This window comes from Macadamia integrifolia, chromosome 7 (genome assembly GCF_013358625.1).
Source record: "Macadamia integrifolia cultivar HAES 741 chromosome 7, SCU_Mint_v3, whole genome shotgun sequence".
Taxonomy (NCBI): Eukaryota; Viridiplantae; Streptophyta; class Magnoliopsida; order Proteales; family Proteaceae; genus Macadamia; species Macadamia integrifolia.
In genome coordinates, this window is record NC_056563.1 from 32,803,136 (window position 1) to 32,809,505 (window position 6,370).

General features: G+C 38.7%; 1 pseudogene; it reads left to right on the forward strand.

The window, feature by feature from the left end:
• Window positions 1-2,140: 2,140 nt before the first annotated feature.
• Window positions 2,141-3,653, forward strand: LOC122083931 (annotated as a pseudogene).
• The last annotated feature ends 2,717 nt before the right edge of the window (window positions 3,654-6,370 follow it).

The following is a 6,370-nucleotide window of genomic DNA, read 5'->3' on the forward strand; positions in this document are numbered from 1 at the left end:
AAAAAAAAAAAAAAGAGTCCACTATTTTGTAGGATTAAAATAAAGCTATTTTAATGAGAAAAAAAATTTGATAAATCGTGAGGAGAGAGAAAGGGAATATGGGAAAAGAGAATAGGAGAGAAAATTGGAAAAGATTGAGAGCGAGAGAGAGAGAGATGGAGAGAAAATGAACTTAAGTAAAAAAAGAAAAAAGAAAAAAAGAAAGAGATAAGGGAGTCGACTATTTTGTCGCATTAAAATAAAATGTGGGATTAATAATAAACGAATGTTAAATCATAACTGAAAAAAATAAAGAAAAGGTTGATAAACCGTGAGGAGAGAGAAGGGATATCGGAAAAGAGAATAGGAGAGAAAATAGGAAGAGATAGGTAGTCGGTCAAAAAATTATGAGATAATGAGTGGGTTACACACGTTTACCTCTTGGTTGTACGAGAATCGAAACTCAGGTTCTTGTATGAGGACCTGATTTGGACTCCCATGTAACTAAGTGTGTCCAAAGAGAGCAGAGAATATTCACGTACGTGAATGTACGTGAACGAACCTGGTCAATGGATATGACATATATTTTCTCTTTCTTCATTTAATAGATGCCATATCCACAGACCAAGTTCGTTCACGTACATTCACATACGTGAATATTCACTTTCCTCGTGTCCAAAAGCCCGATCAGCCCAAGCCCATCTTAACCCGCCTTGACCACAAATAGGGCTGAGATTTTAGTCCATAGGGTGGGCTAGGGTTGAGAATTTCAGGCCCAAGACCAGGTTGGGTTGGGCCTGGGTTGAAGTCTTAATCCAACCCAACCCTACATATTAAGTACATAATAATATAAATATGTTCATCATTATAATAGATACTTATAGTAAAAGGTTTGAAATTTTTTTTTCGTTTTCCACAATCGACATATATACGAAAATCTTAGTCTTTGGCCTCTAGAATACATCAAGATCAAGAAACCAATAATACTAGGGTGGGGTGGATTGGGCTAAGCACAATCCAATTAGGTTGGGTCCACTAGGGTTTGGTTGGACTAAGTCTGACAGTGTTAGGCTTGGGCTGAGATAACCCTATTGTTGTATGATATCTTGTATTTTGTTGCAGTTTTATCTAGGGAATATTGATACAGGCCCCAGGATAGATAAAACGGCAGTTGAGGGCACTTTTGTACTTTCAATATTAGGGTTTTTCGCTATATATTCGTAGTGATGGGTATTTTCTCTGTAAGTAATTTTGAGAGGTATGAGGACGAGTGTTATAACCCTATTCTCCATTGATAGTGAAGTAGATTATTATCTCACCGAGTACGTAGGCACTCTTGCCGAACGTCGTAAACTTATGTGCATTGTTTGTTATTGTTTTTCTATTACCTTTTGTATCGCTTTTAGGGTTGCATTTCTACAAACCTCATTTGACGACTATGCTGGGCTTGGGTTGATCTTAGGCTTGAGTTGGGGTTTGAAAAGACTCGGCTCAACCTGACCCATTGACACCCATATGTGCAACAATCACATGACCCAATCGAATTGAAAGGCGACGTGGGTTTTATTCACTATTTGGATCTACTACTAATTTTACTACCATTATTACTGTTGAGTAAAGATTGAGAACCTTCTGTTGAGTAAAGACTGAGAAGCTTCTGAATATCATGAAGTGGTGGAGGGTTTTACCAAGAACCGCCCACGGATTCTCTCTGCAATGGCTCCTAAACTGTTGTATCTGACGGTGCACCAAAGAATATATACTCCCGCGGCCATACCCATATCATGCCACAAATGATTGGATCGAGCTTTCGGACCAGATGGATAGCTAGGACCAAGCACCTGATCATAGTGAAAATCGCACGTCCCAGGTAAGCTTTTCAGCCCAAACCAATATCCCTGCATCATCGTATCATCTGTAAAGCAAAACAGAGGATATTCTCTCTCTCTCTCTCTCTCTCTCTCTCTCTCTCTCTCTCTCTCTCTCTGCCCCAACACACTCATCCCCATGATCAACCAACCAAAGGCGGCTTAAGGAAAAAAACAATAAAAGGAATCGAGCAAAAGTCAAAAGTTGGTTTGAATGGTTGACACGGAAGGACTAGTGGGCGTCAGTGACCTGACCTTTTTGCTTTCTCTCTCCCAAAATAAGAATCACAAATGGATAAGGTGAGATACATCCATAGTCTCAAGTCTCAAATCTCAAATCTTCTTCTTCTTCTTCTTCTTCATACGCAGCAATCAAGAACAACCATCATCACATAGCATATGGATGCCACACAGCTACTTCTTGTTGGACTGCTATTGACCTGCCTAAACAGAACAGGTCTCTCTCTCTCTCTCTCATACACACACACACACAAACACAGTTACTGACAATCTAATGATGCAGGTGCTCAATTAGGTGTTTGTTATGGAATGGAGGGAAATAATTTACCATCTCCAAAAGAAGTTGTGGATCTCTACAAATCCCAAAACATCACAAGGATGAGAATTTATTACCCAAATCAAGCAACTATCCTCGCCCTCAGAGACTCCAACATTGAACTTGTGTTGGGTGTCCCAGACTCAAATCTTCAAGGCATAGCAAGCAGCAATTCTACTGCAATCGATTGGGTCAAGAGGAATGTATTAGCATACTCACCTAGTGTTAGATTTCGGTATATTTGTGTTGGAAATATAATAGGTCCCAATAGTAGCAATTCCCAGTTGGTTCTTCCTGCAATGCAAAATATTCATGACACAATTGCATCAGCAGGTCTACACAATTGTTTCCAGACTCCTTGGAACCTCCTACCCTCCCTCTCAAGGTCAATTCAGGGACGATGTGAGATCATTTATAGACCCAGTTATCACCTTCCTTGCCCACAATGGTGCACCACTACTTGCAAACCTGTATCCCTACTTCAGTTACAGTTCCAACCCAGAAGCCATTAGTCTTTACTATGCCTTGTTCTCATCCCAGTCGGTTATGGTACAAGATGGTAAGCTGGGATATCATAACATTTTTGATGCCTTGGTTGATGCTCTCTATTCAGCTCTAGAGAAGGTGGGAGGCTCAACTGTCGAGATTGTTGTATCGGAGACTGGTTGGCCATCGGCAGGAGGCACCGGAACTTCTACAGAAAATGCAAGGGCTTACAACTCAAATCTGATTCAACATGTGAAGGTTGGCACTCCAAAGAGGCCCGGAAAGGCCATAGAGGCTTATGTGTTTTCTATGTTTGATGAGAACCAAAAGATCCCTAATCTAGAGTTGGAGCAACATTGGGGCTTATTTTTTTCCAATAAACAACCCAAATATGCAATTAATTTCAGTGCAGATCCTACAAATAGCCCCTCATCTGAATCAAATAAGCATATTGCCTCAATTACTATGTCACTGTGCATCTCCCTTCTCCTCTTTAACATGTAATTATCTGGCCACATGGATGGTATGGTGAAATAGGTCCCATCCTTTCAAGCTCTATGCATTAGTGAGGCTGACTGCTATGATGCAATAATGCAACTTTGCTTCTTTGATCTTGGATGCGGTCATTGGAAATACAATTTAAGTCCTTTCCTGGGAGAAGGATACAACCTGTTGTATTCTGTTTCTGTTCTCTATTATTTGAAACCTTTGTTTCCTCGCTTAATGTTTATATATATATACACACTAGTAAACTTGCACGCGTATGGGCTTTTGTTATGTAGCAAATATAGCAATGCTTGATATAAGCTAATTGAATATGGGATATATAGTCGAAAGGCATCAAGTTATATATTTGTCAAACTTTCACTTCCTTTTATTCTGTGCTCAAAAAATGGGAAGAAACGAAAAAGCCTTAGAGAGTGCCAAAAAAGAGAGGTGGCCATCTTCTGAATTTGTTAGAAATAAGTTCAGATGTAGAGTATCAAGCAAGTGGTTACAATGGGACCCTATAAACCTACAAATCATTGCTAAATTGCTCCATTTTTATTTCCTCTATACTGAGATTAATTAAAAATAGATAAGAAATGAATAAGCTTTATTCAAAATAATTTGGAACCAATTGTAAGTCTATTCACTTCAAAGCATCAAAATTCGTACTTTTGAGAAGCAAGTGCACAATGTAGTCTCTGAACAACTAATAGCTAACTTCGTTAAATATACTGGGTTACACAAAGAGATGATAGTACCTAGAGCAACAAACAAAAGATTTCACATTAGTAGAGCCATTCTTTAATGTTAAAAAAAATATACAAACATAAAAAAAAAATTAGTGATTCAAATTCAATGAAATTAGAAACATACCTTCTTGCCTTCAATAAATCTAAATAGAGTTGACACAATGTGCAGGTAATGTCTCGTTATATTCCTTAACGGTCATCCAAATTTCCATCATAATTCATAAGATAAACCTTAACATGCTGCACATTTGGAAGCCTTGTCAAGGATATATACAAAGACTTCCAGAATTGGGCTTCCACCCCAAGAGACTAACATGCAACAGAAATCCCTTTTGACAAAAGTCTCTCTCTTTCTCTCTCTCTCTCTCTCTCTCTCTCTCTCTCTCTCTCTCTATATATATATATATATATATATAATGTTCTAATTATCCCATATTCCCTACTTTGGCCCATTTGAATACAAAGCAATCCTCAATTGACACTTAGTTAGCAGTTCAGTCTGACAACGAAAGCCAAAAATATAATTTCAGATACTTTGAGCACAGTTACACCCTATCAGAAGGTGATGAATCAACTCTCCTCCTTTTTCACATAACCACCAATAGGAATTTGGCATGATGAACAGGTCATTCGACATCATGAACTTACTTACAATTGGATGAACATTGTTAGATCAAACACCAAGAAACACGAATAATAATGAGATAATAGATCCGCACGACAGAGATTTAACGAGGTTCACACACTAGGGTGGTGTGCTATGTCCTCGGGCGAAGAAGAAGATGATTCACTATGCAGAAGAGAAATTACACCCTAGCAGCGGCGAGGAAAAACTCGCCCTGAAAACCTAACTGCGTGAAAACCCTAGAATACAATGACTTTCTCAACAAGCAACAGTACATTATATATATAATCCAAATTGCGGGTCAACCCATCGGGTCGCGTTCGATCCGGTCGAACCATAACCCTCTGCTTCCATCACAGATCTCAGAAAATTTTCCATTCGAGTCGCCACCAAAATATGTCAAATCGGGTCAATCTTCAAAACGGGTCAAGAATTCGAGACAAACTTAACAAATCTCCACCTTGCCTTGAATTCTCCTTCAACAGATAAACAAATAACTAATATCTTCATCTTCTCCAATAGCCCTCCAAAGGGCTAAACTCAAACACGACAAACACCAAGTAAGTTCAAGCAATGCTCGAACTTACCAACACATAAAGGCTTAGTCAACATATCAACTGGATTGTCTTCAGTACCAATCTTCAACACTTGAATATTACCTTGAGCAATTATCTTTTTTATGAAATGATACCGAATATCAATGTGCTTTGTCCTCTCATGATACATTGGATCTTTAGTTAAGTGAATAGCACTCTGGCTATCACAATGGACAACAGTCACCCCATGATCCATGCTGAGTTCTCCCAACAAACCTCTAAGCCAAATAGCTTCTTTAATTGCCTCAGTCACTGCCATATACTCTGCTATAGTAGTAGATAATGCAACTGTAGCCTGTAAAGTAGCTTTCCAACTAACCGTACTTCCTCCAAGAGTAAATACATAGCCTGTGAGTGACCTCCTCTTGTCAAGATCACCTGTATAATCTGAATCAACATAACCAGATAAATTATCACCATTCCTCCCAAACTCCAAAAAAACACCAAAGGTCCTTTTCAAGTACCTAAGTATCCACTTCACTGCTTCCCAATGAGCTTTACCTGGACATGACAAATATCTGCTCACCACACTGATAGCTTGTGAAATGTCAGGACGAATGCAAACCATAGCATACATAATGGAGCCAACTGCACTAGAGTATGGAACACGTGACATGTACTCCACCTCTTCGTCTGTCTTAGGTGATAGAGCAGTTTGAAAGTCTAAAATGAGATGCAAGAGGAGTAGTTACAGGTTTGGCATCTTTTATGCCAAAACGACTCAATACCTTCTCAATGTACTTTTGTTGAGATAGCCACAGTTTTTCTGCTTTTCTATTCCTCTTGATCTCCATACCAAGGATCTTCCTTGCTGCCCCCAAATCTTTCATGTCAAATTCAGAACTTAATTGTTCCTTCAACCTATTGACCTCATTCCTATCTTCTACTTTAATCAACATATCATCAACATAAAGCAACAAATATATGAATGACCCATCAGAGAGCTTTCTGAAATAAACACAACAGTCATATTGACACTTGAAGTATCCAAAACTAGCCATAACTGAATCAAACCTTTTATA